The following is a 16,391-nucleotide window of genomic DNA, read 5'->3' on the forward strand; positions in this document are numbered from 1 at the left end:
CACACACAAATATATATATATTTGCTTTAAAGAATCAGAAATTAGCCAGCGCAGTGGCTCACGCCTGTAATCCCAGCACTTTGGGAGGCCAAGGCGGGCGGATCATGAGGTCAGGAGCTTGAGACCAGCCTGGCCAACATAATAAAACCCCATCTCTACTAAAAATACAAAAATTAGCCGGGCATGGCGGCGTGTGCCTGTAGTCCCAGCTACTTGGGAGGCAGAAGAATCGCTTGAATCCAAGAGGCGAAAGTTGGGGTGAGCTGAGATCGCACCACTGCACTCCAGCCTGGGCAACAGAGCGAGACTCCATCTCAAAAAAAAAAAAAAAAAAAAGTCAGAAATGAGCAGATGTCTTGAATGCACCATTATGGCTAGATTTAGAGGCTACCATCTATTGAGTACTTATTGTGTGCCAGGTTTCAATCTAAATGCATGATCTCTATCAACCCACTTAATCTTCATGGAGGAAGCCTGCAACAGTAGTACTATTATTATCCCCATTTGACAGACAGGGTGAGGAACTTGATCAAAGTCACGTACACAGAAGGCAGGGGGAGGGACTGGGATTATGGACCTAGGGAGTTTTGTTCTAGAGCCTATACTTTTAGCCACAATGCTACTCTGCCTCTTAAATCTCTTCAGAGCTTATATATATAAATACATACACATATATACACGCACACACATATATGCGCTTATAAACACATATATATGTGTTTATATACATAAACACTTTATTGAGATATGATTGCTTAGGTAATTAATCTTTTAAGTATAGTCATAAAAAGAATAGGGAGTAGAAGGAAGTTTCCCCATTTTTCCCTGTCCCAACTTCAGGTTGGGACAAGTGAATGTATGTATATATATATTCACTTAGATTCATTTCCTTAAGGTAGAGTTTACATACAATAAAATGCACAGATTTCCAGTTGGGTCAATTTTGATGCACAGGTAAATCACATCCCAATAAAATGTAAAGTAATGACATATCAACCCTCATGATGGCCCTTCCCAGTCTGTCCTCCTCTCCTCTGTCCAGGCAACCTCTGATCTGATTTCTATCATCCTAAAAGTGTATATATATATATATATATATACATATTTGAGACGGTCTTGCTCTGTCACCCAGGCTGGAGTGCAGTGGCACGATCTTGGCTCACTGCAACCACCACTCACCGTGCTCAAGAGATTCTTGTGCCTCAGTCTCCCAAGTAGCAAGTAGCTGGGACCACAGGTGTGCACCACCGTGCCCAGCTAACTTTTCTATTTTTAGTAGAGATGGGGTCTCTCCATGTAGCCCAGGCTGGTCTTGAACTCCTGGACTCAAGCTATCCTCCTGCCTCAGCTTCCCAAAGTGCTAGGATTAGAGGTATGAGCCACCGCACCAGCCCAGAGCTAATATATGTTTGACAATAATATGAGGGAGGTGGGAGAAAGGACTTCAAATCATATACCCATGCACAATCAATCATGTGACTTCTTGGGGTTTTGAGCTCTAGTCATAGAATAAAAGTAATGAACCTGCCAGTATTTCCCAAAATGTGTTCCCTGTTGATTATATGTTTGGTAATACAGGTATCCCCATCACACTGTTTTGTCTGTTATCTTTCAGGGTCCTCTCCCTTTGGACCATATCTCTCTTTGAATATCTCTCTTTGAATTTAGGAGGTATACAAATGAGACAGAGACAACAAGAGCAGTAGATATGCTGAGGCCAAAATTACATTCGAATAAGTCTGGAAACAATGGTTCAACAAAGTTAAACATTTTTTTTTTAACTGCAGAACAAAATAAGTGTGCTAATTTATGTTGGGTGTCTCCGAGGAGGAAATCAAGTATACAATGCTTCTCAGACTCATCTGGCCGCAAGATCCTTTATGATGGTAATATGGCTTGCATGTTTGTCCCCTTCAAATCTCACATTGAAATGTAATCCCCAATGTGGGGATGGATCCCTCATGCATGGCTTGGTGCCATCCTTGCGGTAATAAGTGAGTTCTCACTCTTCATGTGAGATCTGGTTGTTTAAAAGAGTTTGGAACTTCCTTCTGTCTTTCTTGCTCCCTCTTGCCATGTGATACACTGTCTTCTTCTTTGCCTTCCACCATGACTGGAAGCTTCCTGGCCTTCACAGGAGCAGATGTCAGCACCATGCTTCCTATACAGTCTGTAGAACCATGGGCCCATATAGCTCTTTTTTCTTTAAACATCACCCAGCCTCAGGTATTTTCTTTATAGCAATGCAAAAAATGGACTAACAGATGGAGTATATGAAAGAGCAGTGAGCGTTCTGCCAGCCATAGAATGTGATGAATTGAAATTCATCCTGCAAAAGATTTTGCTTCCTTCTTTGTTTTTTGTTCTCATTAACTATGAATGATTAATTTTTTATTTTATCTTTTTGATTATTTTTTATTTTAAAAACAGTTTATTGAGTTACGATTGCCTAGTCTTTTAAGTATAGTCATAAAAATAACAGAGAGTAAAAGGAAGTTTCCCATTTTTCCCTGTCCCAACTTCAACCCCACTTCCCAGAGTAACCAATGTCTAGAAGTCTGGTGTAAACTTTATAACTATATAAAGTGAGTGTGCAGCTGGATGCGGTGGCTCATGCCTGTAATCCCAGCACTTTGGGGGCCAAAGTAGGAGGATCACTTGAGCCCAGGAGTTCAAGACCAGCCTGGGCAACATAGCGAGACCCCATCTCTACAAAAAGTACAAAAATTAGCTGGGCATGCTGGTGTGTGCCTGTAGTCCTAGCTACTAGGGAGGCTGAGGTGGGAGGATTGCTTGAGCCCAGGAGGTTGAAGCTGCAGTGGGCCATGATTGTGCTACTGTACCCCAGCCCGGGTGACAGAACAAGACCCTGTGTCAAAAAAAAAAAAAAAAGTGTGTGTGTATGTATGTATATACAGTATACCTACTTTTCTGTGTGCAAGTGGCATCATACTTACATCTTGCCCTGCAACCTGTTCTCTCTCTTATCCTTCCATAGCCATACATTAGTAACTCCAGGTCTATTGCATTCTTTTTAGCAGCTTTGTAATATATTTTGATATCTGGTAGGGTTAGTATCTTCTTTCAAACTCTTCCATGTTTATTCTTCCAGATGAAATTTAGGACATTTTATTTTGTTTCCCCCAAAATATTTTTTGAATTTTAATTGTGACCACATCAAGATTATAGCTTAATGGGGGGGGGGGAGGAATTAATATCAATACAATATTGAATCCTTTCATTAAGAACAAAGGATACCTTTCTATGTAAATCATATTTTATGTTCCTAAGATGAATTTTTAAGTATTTCTCTGATAGGCCTTATACATGTCTTGTTAGGTTTATTTTTTAGGTATTTTGTTACTTCACTGATATTACAAGTTTGTTTTTTTGTTATTCTTGGTTATTATTTTTGTAAAGAAAAACTATTAGTTATGGTATACTAGTTTTACAAATAGATACCTTATAGGATTCCTTCTTTTCTTTCTCTTTCTTTTTTTTTTTTTTTTTTTTTTTGAGACAGATTTTCACTTTCTCACCCAGGCTGGAGTGCAATGGTGCGATTTCAACTCACTGCAACCTCTGCCTCCCAGGTTCAATTGATTCTCCTGCCTCAGCCTCCGGAGTAGCTGGGATTACAGGCATGCGCCACCACGCCCTGCTAATTTTGTCTTTTAAGTAGAGATGGGGTTTCACCATGTTGGTCAGGCTGGTCTCTCACTCCTGACCTCAGATGGTCCACCCGCCTCGGCCTCCCAAAGTGCTAGGATTGCAGGTGTGAGCTACTGCACCCGGCCAGGATTTCTTATTTTCAGTTAATTAATTTTTTTTAGTTTTCCTGATATATAATCATGTTGGGAGTAAATAATGCCAGTGGTATCTTTTCCTTTCCAAAAATTTTCAGTCACATTATATCCCACTGGGTTTTTGCATCTTATGGTATATTTAGAACAATATTACCTATTAGTGGTAATAGTGGAAATTCTTGCTTATTCCTGACTTTAATGGCAATATATCAGACATTGATGTTGGGTTTTAGTTTGTAGGACGTATAAAAATCATGTCAAGAAAATCTATTTCCATTCATTTCTATTTACTAAGATTAAAAAATACTCAGAAATATATGGTGAATTTTATTATATGCCTTTACAACATATATTGAAAATACCATACAACATATATTGAAAATATCATAAAATATTTTCCATTTTTTAAATCCATTGATAGGTGAATTACATTAATAGCTTCTTAATACTGAACCATATATGCACTACTGAAATGAACATTGAAGGTAATTAATAATGCAAGAAAATTTCCCATAACTGAAAGACATGTGTTTCTAGCTTGAAAGGTCCTAGTGAGTGTCTAGTTAAATAAGTACTTTTTAAGCCAGGTGCGGTGGCTCTTGCTTGTAATCCCAGCTACTCAGGGGGCTAAAGTGGGAGGATTGCTTAAGCCCAGGAGTTCGTGACCTTGCTGGGCAACATAACGAGTCCCCCATCCTTAAACAAACAAACAAATAAATAATTTTAAAAGCCCACTCCAAAGCACTTTATAGGGAAATTTCTGAATATTAGACACAAAATGCCTTTCACATACCCATTTTACAGAAAGCTGCTAGATGTTCCCCACTACAGTGAAGGATTAAACAAAGAATGAAGAAGAAGTAGGACTCAAGAAGTAAATGATCCAACTCAAGAAAGAGGTAAAGGGAATTCTCAGGATAAAGACCAGGCCTGGAAAACAAACTGTCCACATTGGAACAAGAGAAAGGAGGGAATCAAGGGAAAAAAAGGGATCTGGGGTGGAGGTGGGGGTGTAAAAGTGCTCAGCTATCTAAAATGTTTAATTAGGCCAGGCGTGGTGGCTCATGCCTGTAATCATGCCTTTGGGAGGCAGAGGCAGATGGATCACCTGAGGTCAGGAGTTCGAGATCAGCCTGGCCAACATGGTGAAATCCTGACTCTACCAAAAATACAAAAATTAGCTGGGTGTGGTGGTGGACGCCTATAATCCCAGCTACTCGGGAGGCTGAGGCAGGAGAATCGCTTGAACCCGGGAGGCGGAGGTTGCAGTGAGCAGAGATTGCAGCATTGCACTCCATCCTGGGTGAAACAGAAAGACTTTGTCTCAAAGAAAAAAATAAATAAAAATAAATAAATGATAAATAAATAAATAAAATAAATAAAATGTTTTATTATATGAAAAATTGTATTGGGAAGCTATTGGAAAACATGGAAAGAATTAGAGATAAAGAAAACAAAAATTTTTTTAAAATGCAATAACTAACAAGGTAGTACAAATTAGTTTGGACAGAGAAAGTTCAACTCTTTCCTACTGTTCATCAGATCGGGAAGATAGAGACAGATAATGCTAATGTTTCTTTCTCTCAGGGACACACGGCAGCTATAAAGTGTCATAATGATTCCCTAAGAAATCCCTAAAGCCATGCACTATGAGAAACTTTGCTAATTGAAATAAACATCAGCAGGAATGAAACATCCCACTCTTGCCTGGAAGATCTAAGTCACTCTGACACAAAAAAAGGCAGCCTTGATTTACACCCCAGGTGCAGAACTTCAGATACGAATTTTGTGTGATTTCTAAGGAAATAGGAGCCTGGGTCCCCCTCTGCAGTCCAGACCTGATGTTAATCTCTTCCCACACAGCCCTGCTTTGCACCTATCGAAACACTACTTCATTTAAATTTAACCTAAATTCTGGCCGGGCACGGTGGCTCACGCCTGTAATCTCAGCACTTTGGGAAGCCGAGGTGGACAGATCACAAGGTCAAGAGATCGGGACCATCCTGGCCAACATGGTGAAACCCTGCCTCTACTAAAAATACATAAATTAGCTCGGCGTAGTGGCACGTGCCTGTAGTCCCAGCTACTCGGGAGGCTGAGGCAGGAGAATCGCTTGAACCTGGGAGGTGGAGTGAGCCGAGATCATGCCGAGATTATGAGTAAGATTATGAGGAAGATTATGAGAAAGATTGCTCATTAGAGCAGTGCCTCAGAATAAAAGGGGCTAGATTGTCTGCCTTAAGCAGAGAGAATGTTATTTAATGTAGGAGACCCCTCTCCATCCTTTGCTTGTGTATTTCAGGGACTAATAACTATTGATTTTTTTTGTATTACAATGGCTTGATAATATTGTCAAGGATCTGAGTTATCGTTAAACCATTAGTAAGAACTCTGTGCATGAAAATATTTTTTCTCCATCTAAACTTTCTCCTCTCTCCTTGCAGAGGAAAAATAAGTAGCCTTTTACAGTGATAGTTTCTTATTTGTTTCAAGCTGTCTCCCTCTCAGAGACAGAGAAAATCTGCCTTTTTTTTTCAGAGATGGGGCCCTCACCATGTTGCTCAGGCTGGACTTGAACTTCTGGCCTCAAGTGACCCTTCTGCCTCCTGGGTAGTTAGGACTAAAGGCATGCGCCACTGTGCCCGGCTGGTCATTTATTTGCTTTTATAGGTCACTAAATATAGAACAGATTTTGTGATGTCATCTTGTCCATCAGCCTATTGCCCCACTGATGCACAGAGAGTACATTCTACTAGGAGGTTACACCCTACCCTCCAACAGACAAGACACCAGAGCATCCATGCTAGAGTGTTCCTCTGCCAGTTCTTCCATGGCGGTTCTCTCTCTCAGGGCTTCTGATCTACATAGGTGTCCTTGAGAAAGCCATACAATGCTGGAGACAAGTGGGGTGCTGTCTAATAAGCAGCCCCCCTCCTTTCTCTTCTTCCCTGTGGTGAGAGGTGGGTTTCTGTGTTGTCCAGATGTGCTTACATCTGCCTCCTTACAAGAAGCAATAGACTTTCATTCAGTCATCAGATCTCATTAACCGATAAAACATGGGGCAGGAAGGGGTGAAAGGGAGAACCAGAGAAGATTGTTAGTGTAAAGAGACTGTCTGAAAACAGCTAGGTCTTCTAGCTCTGATTTTTTGACCATCCTGAGAGTTTGGTTATCTTATAAGTCATGATGAAAAGGAGCTGAAAAAATATTTTAAAAAATAAATTAATACGATAGGCTTTTATCTTCAAGGGGGTGTCCTGGAAACAATATTTGATTGGGCATTAGTAATGATTTGGAAAAGAAATGAAGAGGTAGGCTGTGAAAGTGATGTCCTTACCACAGAAATTAAATGACCAGGATGACTGCTGGGAACCCCAAAGTGCCCTGGAGCAGGTTACACAGAAAAGGAGGCCAGTTTCCATAAGCAGGAGCCTAAAACTTAGGGCTCATCCTATATATGGAGAGTCTAGATCTCAAATTTGCTTTGTTTTGTTTTGTTTTTGAGACAGAGTCTTGCTCTATTGCCCAGGCTGGAGTGCGGTGGCGTGGTCTCGGCTCACTGCAGCCTCCACCTCCCGGGTTCCAGCAATTCTCCTGCCTCAGCCTCCAGGGTAGCTGGGATTACAGGTGCACACCACCACGCCCGCTTAATTTTTATATTTTTAGTAGAGACGGGGTTTCACCAGATCTCATATTTGTTTCTAAAAAAGAGCATGTATGCATTTGGTATGTAAACTCCTTAAACAGGGTTTTACATAAGGTCTCAGATATTATGACAATTAACAATGCCAGTCCTGTTTCTGCAGATGAAGGACATGGTGACATACTATCTGACATCAAGAAACTTTCCTCCATGCTGCTCTTCAGCAACTCTGCTGCCACTTTTATTATTGTATCTTAGTTTCACAGCATTTATGAAACTGGAAGGAACCTTTAAGATCAAGTTCAATCTCCACATTTTACAGACAAGAAAGCTCACATCAGAGAGATCTAAGTGACTTGCTCAAAGTCACACAGCTCTCAGTAGCACAAGCCAGGTCTGACTCTGAAGTCCCACAAGCTCTCAAAGTAGCACAGCTCTCAGTAGCCAGGTCTGACTCTGAAGTCCCTTGATCTTCCCAGCAGCCTACAATGCTCTTGAGCTCTGTTTTTTATATATAGCTTGGGTTCCTCAACTAGATTAGAAATGGCTCCAGGCCATGGAATGTGGGCTTTTCTCATACACCCCTCCCCATTCTCCTCCTTCAAGACCATAGTGTAAAATATGTACTGAATTCAGATTTACGACTTTCCTTCTATATTTCTTCCTAAATCATGCCTTGATGTAACTTATTGTCTTCTAGGGGGAGATAGAGGAGAGCTGCAGGAGAGTCAGCTAAATTGTGCTGTTACAGGGAGTAAAGCCATTTGGGAGCCTTAATTAATACTAAAATATCATGCACTGGTTTTGCCCTGAGGCCATTTATGTTTTCAAGTGGGTTGATCGGGATGAAGGTACTTAGGGAAACTTTGACATATTTCTGCCAACCTTTAGATGACTCTAGGATATTTATGAGTGACAGAGAGTTTAATCCTAAAGAGACAATCTGATGGTGATGGTTGCCACAATCCATTAATCTACACAGAAGGGTGGAGCAAGGATCCCCAGGCATTAGCAGATTTCTAAGAATACATTCATTCTTTTTTAACTCAAAATTCCATAGGGCTGTCTTCATAAGTCAATTCAGTAAAGCAAATAGTTATTGACTGCCCACATACAAAACACTATGTTAAACACTGGAGATAGAAGAAAAGATAGTTCTTGCTCTGGAGGGGATATAATCCTATAAAGCATATATTTAAATAATCTCATTATGATAGAGTAATATTTCAACAGAAATTTTTTTTTTTTTTTGAGATGGAGTTTCACTCTGTCGCCCAGGCTGCATGCAGTGTAGTGGTGCGATCTCAGCTCACTGCAACCTCTGCCTCCCAGTTTCAAGCAATTCTCCTGCCTCAGTCTCCTGAGTAGCTGGGATTACAGGTGGTTGCCATCATGCCTGGCTAATTTTTGCATTTTTAGTAGAGATGGGGTTTCACCGCGGTGGCCAGGCTGGTCTTGAACTCCTGACCTCAAGCGATCCGCCCGCCTTGGCCTCGCAAAGTTCTGGGATCACAGGCATGAGCCACTGCGCTTGGCCTCAACAAAAATCTTTCTTTCATAATATTGTGTATAAGTAAAAACATTGTTGGAATCAGGCTATCAATCTCCAAACTAATGAGAAAACTAATAAGCTTTACTTTGGAAAAACAGATAATCAAACTTTCTAGGTATAGATTATCTATTGATGAAGGCTATAAGTAAAATATTCAGTGAGGGCTCGTATGTTCACATTCTGTTACTTACTCACCATTGCTCTGTGGTGTGATAAAAAGAGCAGCAGACCAAGAATTAGATAATCTGGGATAAAGCTCTGGTTCTGCCTATGTAATAGTTTTGGGAGGTTAAGGTATCTAACCTTCTGGAGGCAGTTTGCTCATCTTATTTTTATTTTTTGAGGCTGAGTCTTGCTCTGTTGCCCAGGCTGGGGTGCAGTGGTTCCATCTTAGCTCACTGCAACCTCCACCTCCTGGGCTCAAGCGATGCTTCTGGCTCAGCCTCCCAAGTAGCTGGGATTATAGGCACCCACCACCACACCTGGCTAATTTTTGTATTTTTAGTAGAGACAGGGATTCGCCATGTTGGTCAGGCTGGTCTCAAACTCCTGACCTCAAGTGATCCACCCACCTTGGCCTCCCAAAGTGCTGGGATTACAAGCATGAGCCACCGCCCCCGGCCTTTTTGCTTATCTTTAAAATGAAGCAATTGGTGAAGATGATTTTTCTTAAGTTCTTTTGGGGCTCTAACATCCCAAATTATGTTAATCCATATCTGAAGAATGGTACATATAAACAGAGACTTAAACGATTAAGTTAAATTCTCCCTATTTTGACAGTGAGAATGAAAAAAAATTAAAGAAAAAATGGAAGATTGAAATGTCCTAGGCCTTATATTTTATAAATTTCTTTTTTTTTTAATGAATTGCATGGTTTTGTTTTTGTTTTTGTTTTTTGAGATGGAGTTTCATTCTTGTTGCCTAGGCTGGAGTGCAATGGCACAATCTCGGCTCACCGCAACCTCCACCTCCTGGGTTTTCGAGCAATTCTCCTGCTTCCGCCTCCCGAGTAGCTGGGATTACAGGCATGTGCTACCACACCCAGCTAATTTTGTATTTTTAGTAGAGACAGGGTTTCTCCATGTTGGTCAGGCTGGTCTTGAACTCCCGACCTCAGGTGATCTGCCCGCCTCGGCCTCCCAAAGTGCTGGGATTACAGGCATGAGCCGCCGCGCCCGGTCTGCATGCTTTTAAATAAATGTCTTAATCATATACCTGCCTTGGTGATTATAGATCATAGTCACTTCTGTTTTTTGTTTTTTTTGAGACGAAGTTTAGCTCTTGTTGCCCAGGCTGGAGTACGATGGCATGATCTTGGTTCACTGCAACCTTCGCCTCCCAGGTTCAAGTGATTCTCCTGCCTCAGTATCCTGAGTAGCTGGGATTACAGGCACCAGCCACCATGCCCGGCTAATTTTTGTATTTTTAGTAGAGACGGGTTTTCACCATGTTGGCCAGGCTGCTCTCGAACTCCTCACCTCAGGTAATGCATCTGCCTCGGCCTCCCAAAGTGCTGAGATTACAGGTGTGAGCCACGGTGCCCAGTCGTCACTTGTTTTTAAAGGAGGATCTGGCACTGGATAATCTAGCACATCATCAGATTATGTTTGATAATGTATCAAACACATAATACATCTTAAGTAATTGTTAAGCACTTACATAAAATTCTGAGCTACATGGGTGTGAAAGAAACATAATGAGAATTTTGATTCAGTTGCAAGATGAAACATTATGAAGTGAGAGAATTGGCTTACAGTAGTGTGAGTAGTACAACCAGTGCTGCAGAGTATGAAGGTGAAAGCTGGGCTCCTGCAGGAACTTCAGATACCAGACTTGGAGGGGTCATCTACTCCCTTTAACCCCCTCTCCTCTGACCCTTGCATATTCCAGTCAGGCAGGACTGGACAGAAAAGGCAGGGCTTTATATGGTAGCAAATATAAGGTGCTTTAAATTCTCACATCAATAAACACCTGACTAAAATATGATGCATAAACTGACCCAAATAAAAGAGATTTAAGGCCCACTGACCTTTTTAGTTTTCTATGGAAAGGAGGGGAACTCACTGTGACTTGTTTTTTGTGTTCTGTTTATTCTAAGATGTTTTAGTACTAAGACAAGTTAAGAGTCCCTGAGAATAAGAGCTGTTTTTGTTGTTTTTAAATACTAAACATTCTCCATCTCTCTTTAGTCAACTTTTCGGAATCGAAATGCCTAAAAAGCATACAATTGGATTGTAACAATGTTCATGGCTTCTAATACTTCAGCCTCAAAATGCTTAATTTTATTTTCTCTCAATTTTCCCTCCAGATGACCAAGTGGAATACCCTTTAAAGGCTTCAAGACTTTTCTTTCCCACTCCTCCCTGCCCACTCGAGGGAGGCTCCATTTTAAAATGTAACAGAAAAAAAAACGGATTTGAAATAAGGCATTAGCCTGAGGTAACTTACCCCCACCTTGGCTCCAGAGCAGCTTGGATTTCCGATTCTTTGAGCAGGTCAGTGATTTGGGGAACCAGTAAAAGAGCCGGGCTATTCTTCTGAAGGTCTCATGAAAGTCACTTCTTATGGCCATAGCGAGAACCAGGAGCGTTCCAGAATGACTCGCTACAGAGAGCATGGATGAGGAGCACAGTAACACCCACATATGACACTTTAGCTGTGAACTGCCTTTCAGCCAATATGTCTGGGGACCACCTGTTAGCCCTAAATCCCCTTCCTCTGTCATTCTTTTGGCTTGTCCTTTAGACCTTGGCCCTCATAACTAGAAACTGTATTAATAGATGTTCTTTCTAAAGAAAGAGTTTTAAGCTTTCTTAAGAGAAGCTCTAACCTAATGCAACACTTGGTAATTTTCAAGCATGGACCTCCTGACCTCGTTCATAAAAACACAATTTTTTCATAGAGGAGTGAAAAAAAACAGGATCCACTAACTCAACTTCCAACAGAATTGTCAGTGGTAATTTGCAGGACTTAGTGGTGATGGACAAGCAACCTCCTAAAGCCATAGCCTTGATCCCATTTGTTTTGTGCATTTTTACTGGAAAAATGAAACCTATTTGAAACTTTAGCAGGAATTTATCCCAGAAAAAAAAAATTAGTTCTTATGAGTCAAAAAATGTGTAAAAGGGCCAGGCACAGGGGCTCACACCTGTAATCCCAGCACTCTGGGAGGCTGAGGTGGGAGGATTGCTTGAGCCCAGGAGTTCAAGACCAGCCTAGCCAACAAAGCGAAATGCTGTCTCTAGAAAAAGGAAAAAAAAAGCTGGGCATGGTGGCACGTACCTATAGTCCCAGCTACTCAGGAGGCTGAGGTGGGAGGACTGCTAGAATCCAGAAGATGGAAGCTGCAGTGAGCTATGATAGCACTACTGCACTCCAGCCTGGGTGACAGAGCGAGACTCTTCAAAAAAAAAAAAAAGATGCAAAAGACCATTTTCCCCCAGGGTCCTATTTTGATCTTTAACCATTTATTGAACAATTCTCTAGAACTTCTAACATTGTAACATTACTGAATCCATTTCAGCATTTCAGCAGACATCAATGCCTAGTTGTCTACCACGCAGCTTGTACTGAGGTTCCCATCATCACTCCTAAGACTATGTCTAACAGTTGGTCCTTGTGCATTCTGTTTATGTCAAAAGAAATAAACTTATTCATATATTCATTTAGGAGCTAAGTCGATTAAACAGCCTGATGTAATATTTGGGCTTGCTTTTTATATGCCACAGCAAATTTTTGGAGCCGATTTACTCTCTAAAGAGAAACAACGGATATTATTATATTGCCAGTTTTTGTTTCCAGATCAGATGTTTTTGTTTCCTATTCCATTTTCAGTATTTCTTAGGAATTTGGACTTTGATTCTTCTTACAAGTGACAAGTGGGGAGCAAGTCTAACTAAAACAACAGTGTAAGAGTTTTTCAGGTCTTCTTAAAAGTGGGATGTGGGGTGGAGAATCCAGCTAAAATAGTAAAGATTTCTTTCAATGTTTTTCCCTTCAACTATGTGTGTCTGCCCCAGCACTTCTCAGTTTCAAAAATTTGTTTGAGTAATTATAAATTTTCTGCAGCACTTCCTCAAAGACAAAGCACAACATATAAAACACATCTGAGTGAGGTGAAATTAGAAACAAAAGACTAGCTCTTGGCCGGGTGCGGTGGCTCATGCCTGTAATCCCAGCACTTTGGGAGGCTGAGGCAGGCGGATAACCTGAGGTCAGGAGTTTGAGACCAGCCTGACCAACATGGTGAAACCCCGTCTCTAATAAAAATACAAAAATTAGCCGGGCATGCTGGTGGGCATCTGTAATTTCAGTTACTTGGGAGGCTGAGGCAGGAGAATCACTTGAACCTGGGAGGTGGAGGTTGCAGTGAGCTGAGACTGCGCCATTGCACTCCAGCCTGGGCAACAAGAGTGAAACTCCATTTCAAAAAAAAAAAAAAAAAGACTAGCCCTGGTGGTGGCTGGGTGGCTGTTCTGAAAGGGGAATAAATTGTTGACATTTCAGTTGAGAGTCCTTATTCCTACTGATAGTCCCTTTCTTAATTCTAAACAATGTATCTCTTACTTTTAACACAGATCACCACAAAAGGTAAACACTATTGCAAAAAACAAAAACCAAAGAAAAACAATCTAAACCAAAACAATCATAAAAAGTTCAGGATTATTGTAATTTTTTTCTGGATAATTTATGGATAAAGACACTACATTTGTAAAGAAATGTTGATTTTTTTTTAATATCTAAGAAGCATTTCTTTTGACATGGTATAATCAGGTCTATAAGCCAATAATTTGGTAACCTCCAAAATAATGGCATCTGGATTTTTTTTTTTTTTTTTTTTGAGATGGAGTCTCACTCCGTTGCCCAGGCGCGATCTCAGCTCACTGCAACCTCCGCCTCCTGGGTTCAAGTGATTCTCCTGCCTCAGCCTCCCAAGTAGCTGGGACTACAGGTGCATGCCACTACACCCAGCTAATTATTTATTTATTTTTATTATTTTTTTTTTTGAGATGGAGTCTTGCTGTGTTGACAGGCTGGAGTGCGGTTGGCATAATCTCACCTCACTGCAACTCTGCCTCCCAGGTTCAAGCAATTCTCCTGCCTCAGCCTCCCAAGTAGCTGGGACTACAGGTGCATACCACCACGCCCGGCTAATTTTTGTATTTTTAGTAGAGAAGGGGTTTCACCATGTTGGTCAGGATGGTCTTGATCTGTTGACCTCGTGATCCACCCGCCTCAGCCTCCCAAAGTGCTGGGATTACAGGCGTGAGCCACTGCGCTCGGCCTAATTTTTTATTTTTAGTAGAGACGGGGTTTCACCATGTTGGCCAGGCTGGTCTCGAACTCCTGATCTCAGGTGATCGGCCCGCCTCAGCCTCCCAAAGTGCTAGGATTACAGGCATGAGCCACCGTGCCCCGCCGGCAGCTCGAATTTTAGGAGACTTACTTAATGGGATTATTTTTCCCATTTCTTTCCTAACCTTACATTCCTGTTTATTTACTTGAAGTTATCCCTTATTTTTTTATTTTTTATTTTTGAGACAAAGTCTCACTCTTGTTGTCCAGGCTGGAGTGCAGTGGCGCAATCTTGGCTCACTGCAACCTCCGCCTCCCAGGTCCAAGCTTTTCTCTTGCCTCAGCCTCCCGAGTAGCTGGGATTACAGGCGCCTGCCACCATGCCCAGCTAATTTTTGTATTTTCAGTAGAGACAGGGTTTCACCATGTTGGCCAGGCTGGTCTTGAACTCCTGACCTCAGGTGATCCGCCCGCCTTGGCCTCCCAAAGTGCTGGGATTACAGGCGTGAGCCACCGCGCCCGGCCAAAGCTCTCTTTTGATATACTTTATATTCACATATTTCACTTTTATTTTTTCTGCTGTCAGTACTATAACTTGTTTTATGCTAAGAGTTACATCTACTAACGCTTCTTTTTTTTTTTAAATTTTTTGAGACAGGGTCTCTCTCTGCCACCCAGGCTGGCAATCATAGCTCACTGTAACCTTTAACTCCTGGACTGAAGCAGTCTTCGCAGCACAGCCTCTGAGTAGCTGGGACTGTGGCACATGCCACCATGCCTGGCCAATTAAAAAAAATTTTTTTTTTTTTTTTTTGTAGAGACAGGGCTCTTGCTATGTTGCCCAGGCTGGTCTAGAATTCCTGATCTCAAGTGATATCCCTGCCTCAGCCTCCCAAAGCGCTGAGATTACAGACATGAGGCATCACACCTGTCTTCTATTTGTTATATATACTATTTTTATACCATTAATTGCTATCTTTTCAAAACATTATATTTTTAAAAAGCTACTAAAGTGAAGATACAACTTATTTTAAAGCTAATTTCATTTAAATAGTCACTGAACATTAGCAGACTGGTATCATGCATTTATTTATTTAAAATGTTTTGAAAAATAAATGTTTTGAATGAGGATGCATTTTTGAGGGTAAAATACTGAAAGCAAGAATGCTTCTCTTCCATGTCACTGTAAGGGGGAAATAAAAGAGTAAATCTTAAAAAATACTACTGTGGAATAGATATATTCCTATCAATACTATTAGTAAAAATACAATCTCCACATAAAGGTTCTATTTATTGGTGTTGTTTGCTAGAGGTGCTGAAATAAAAACTAAATTGGCAAATATATCAAATAATCACATAATTTGAGTAAAATTTTACCTAATATTCAGTGATATAAGCTTTTAAACTATACAAGATACCCATATTAGACGGTCAAATGGAAAATTAAAATAAAGAGGGATTAAATACTTCCTTGCCCCACACACTCTCAAACTAAACAGGTAACTGACAGTGGATAACTGTATTATTTAAATAAAGGCATTCACCCTTGCATTTATTTGTTATGTGTACATATGAGGCTTAAAATTCTCCACTACAATAATGCATCATAATCTCACTTAAGATCCTAATCATTTCTTAAAACTGATGAAGTTACTGATGTTCTTGGTAGACAAATTTATTTCTCTTTAGGATATGTTATTTTTATGATATGCGGGTTTTATGTAATCACACTTCACCAGTCTGAAAAGCCACAAACCAAAACCAAAAGAAAGAAAAGTCCTGTTGGATGAAATAATTTCTTGCTGAGCACAATCCCTTAGTCTAGAACTCTGGGTATATTTTTCAGAGAAAATGTTCCTTTTCGGCTGGGCGTGGTGACTCACCCCTCTAATCCCAGCACTTTGGGAAGCTGAGGCGGGCAGATCACTTGAGGCCAGGAATTTGAGACCAGCCTGACCAACATGGTGAAACCTCATCACTACTAAAAATACAAAAATTAGCCAGGCGTGGTGGTGCACACCTGTAATCCCAGCTACTTGGGAGGCTGAGGCAGGAGAATTGCTTGAACCTCGGAGGCCGAGGTTGCAGTGAGCAG

General features: G+C 40.9%; 1 long non-coding RNA gene across 1 annotated transcript in view; it reads left to right on the top strand.

The window, feature by feature from the left end:
* The window catches only part of LOC134728472 (uncharacterized), a 32,653-nt gene extending 16,647 nt beyond the window's left edge, over positions 1 to 16,006 (top strand). The window contains exon 4 of the long non-coding RNA XR_010108895.1: positions 11,310 to 16,006. This is a non-coding gene — a long non-coding RNA (uncharacterized LOC134728472). The remainder of the gene's footprint in view (positions 1 to 11,309) is intronic.
* The last annotated feature ends 385 nt before the right edge of the window (positions 16,007 to 16,391 follow it).

The sequence above is a fragment of the Pan paniscus genome, chromosome 10 (assembly GCF_029289425.2).
Source record: "Pan paniscus chromosome 10, NHGRI_mPanPan1-v2.0_pri, whole genome shotgun sequence".
NCBI lineage: Eukaryota > Metazoa > Chordata > Mammalia > Primates > Hominidae > Pan > Pan paniscus.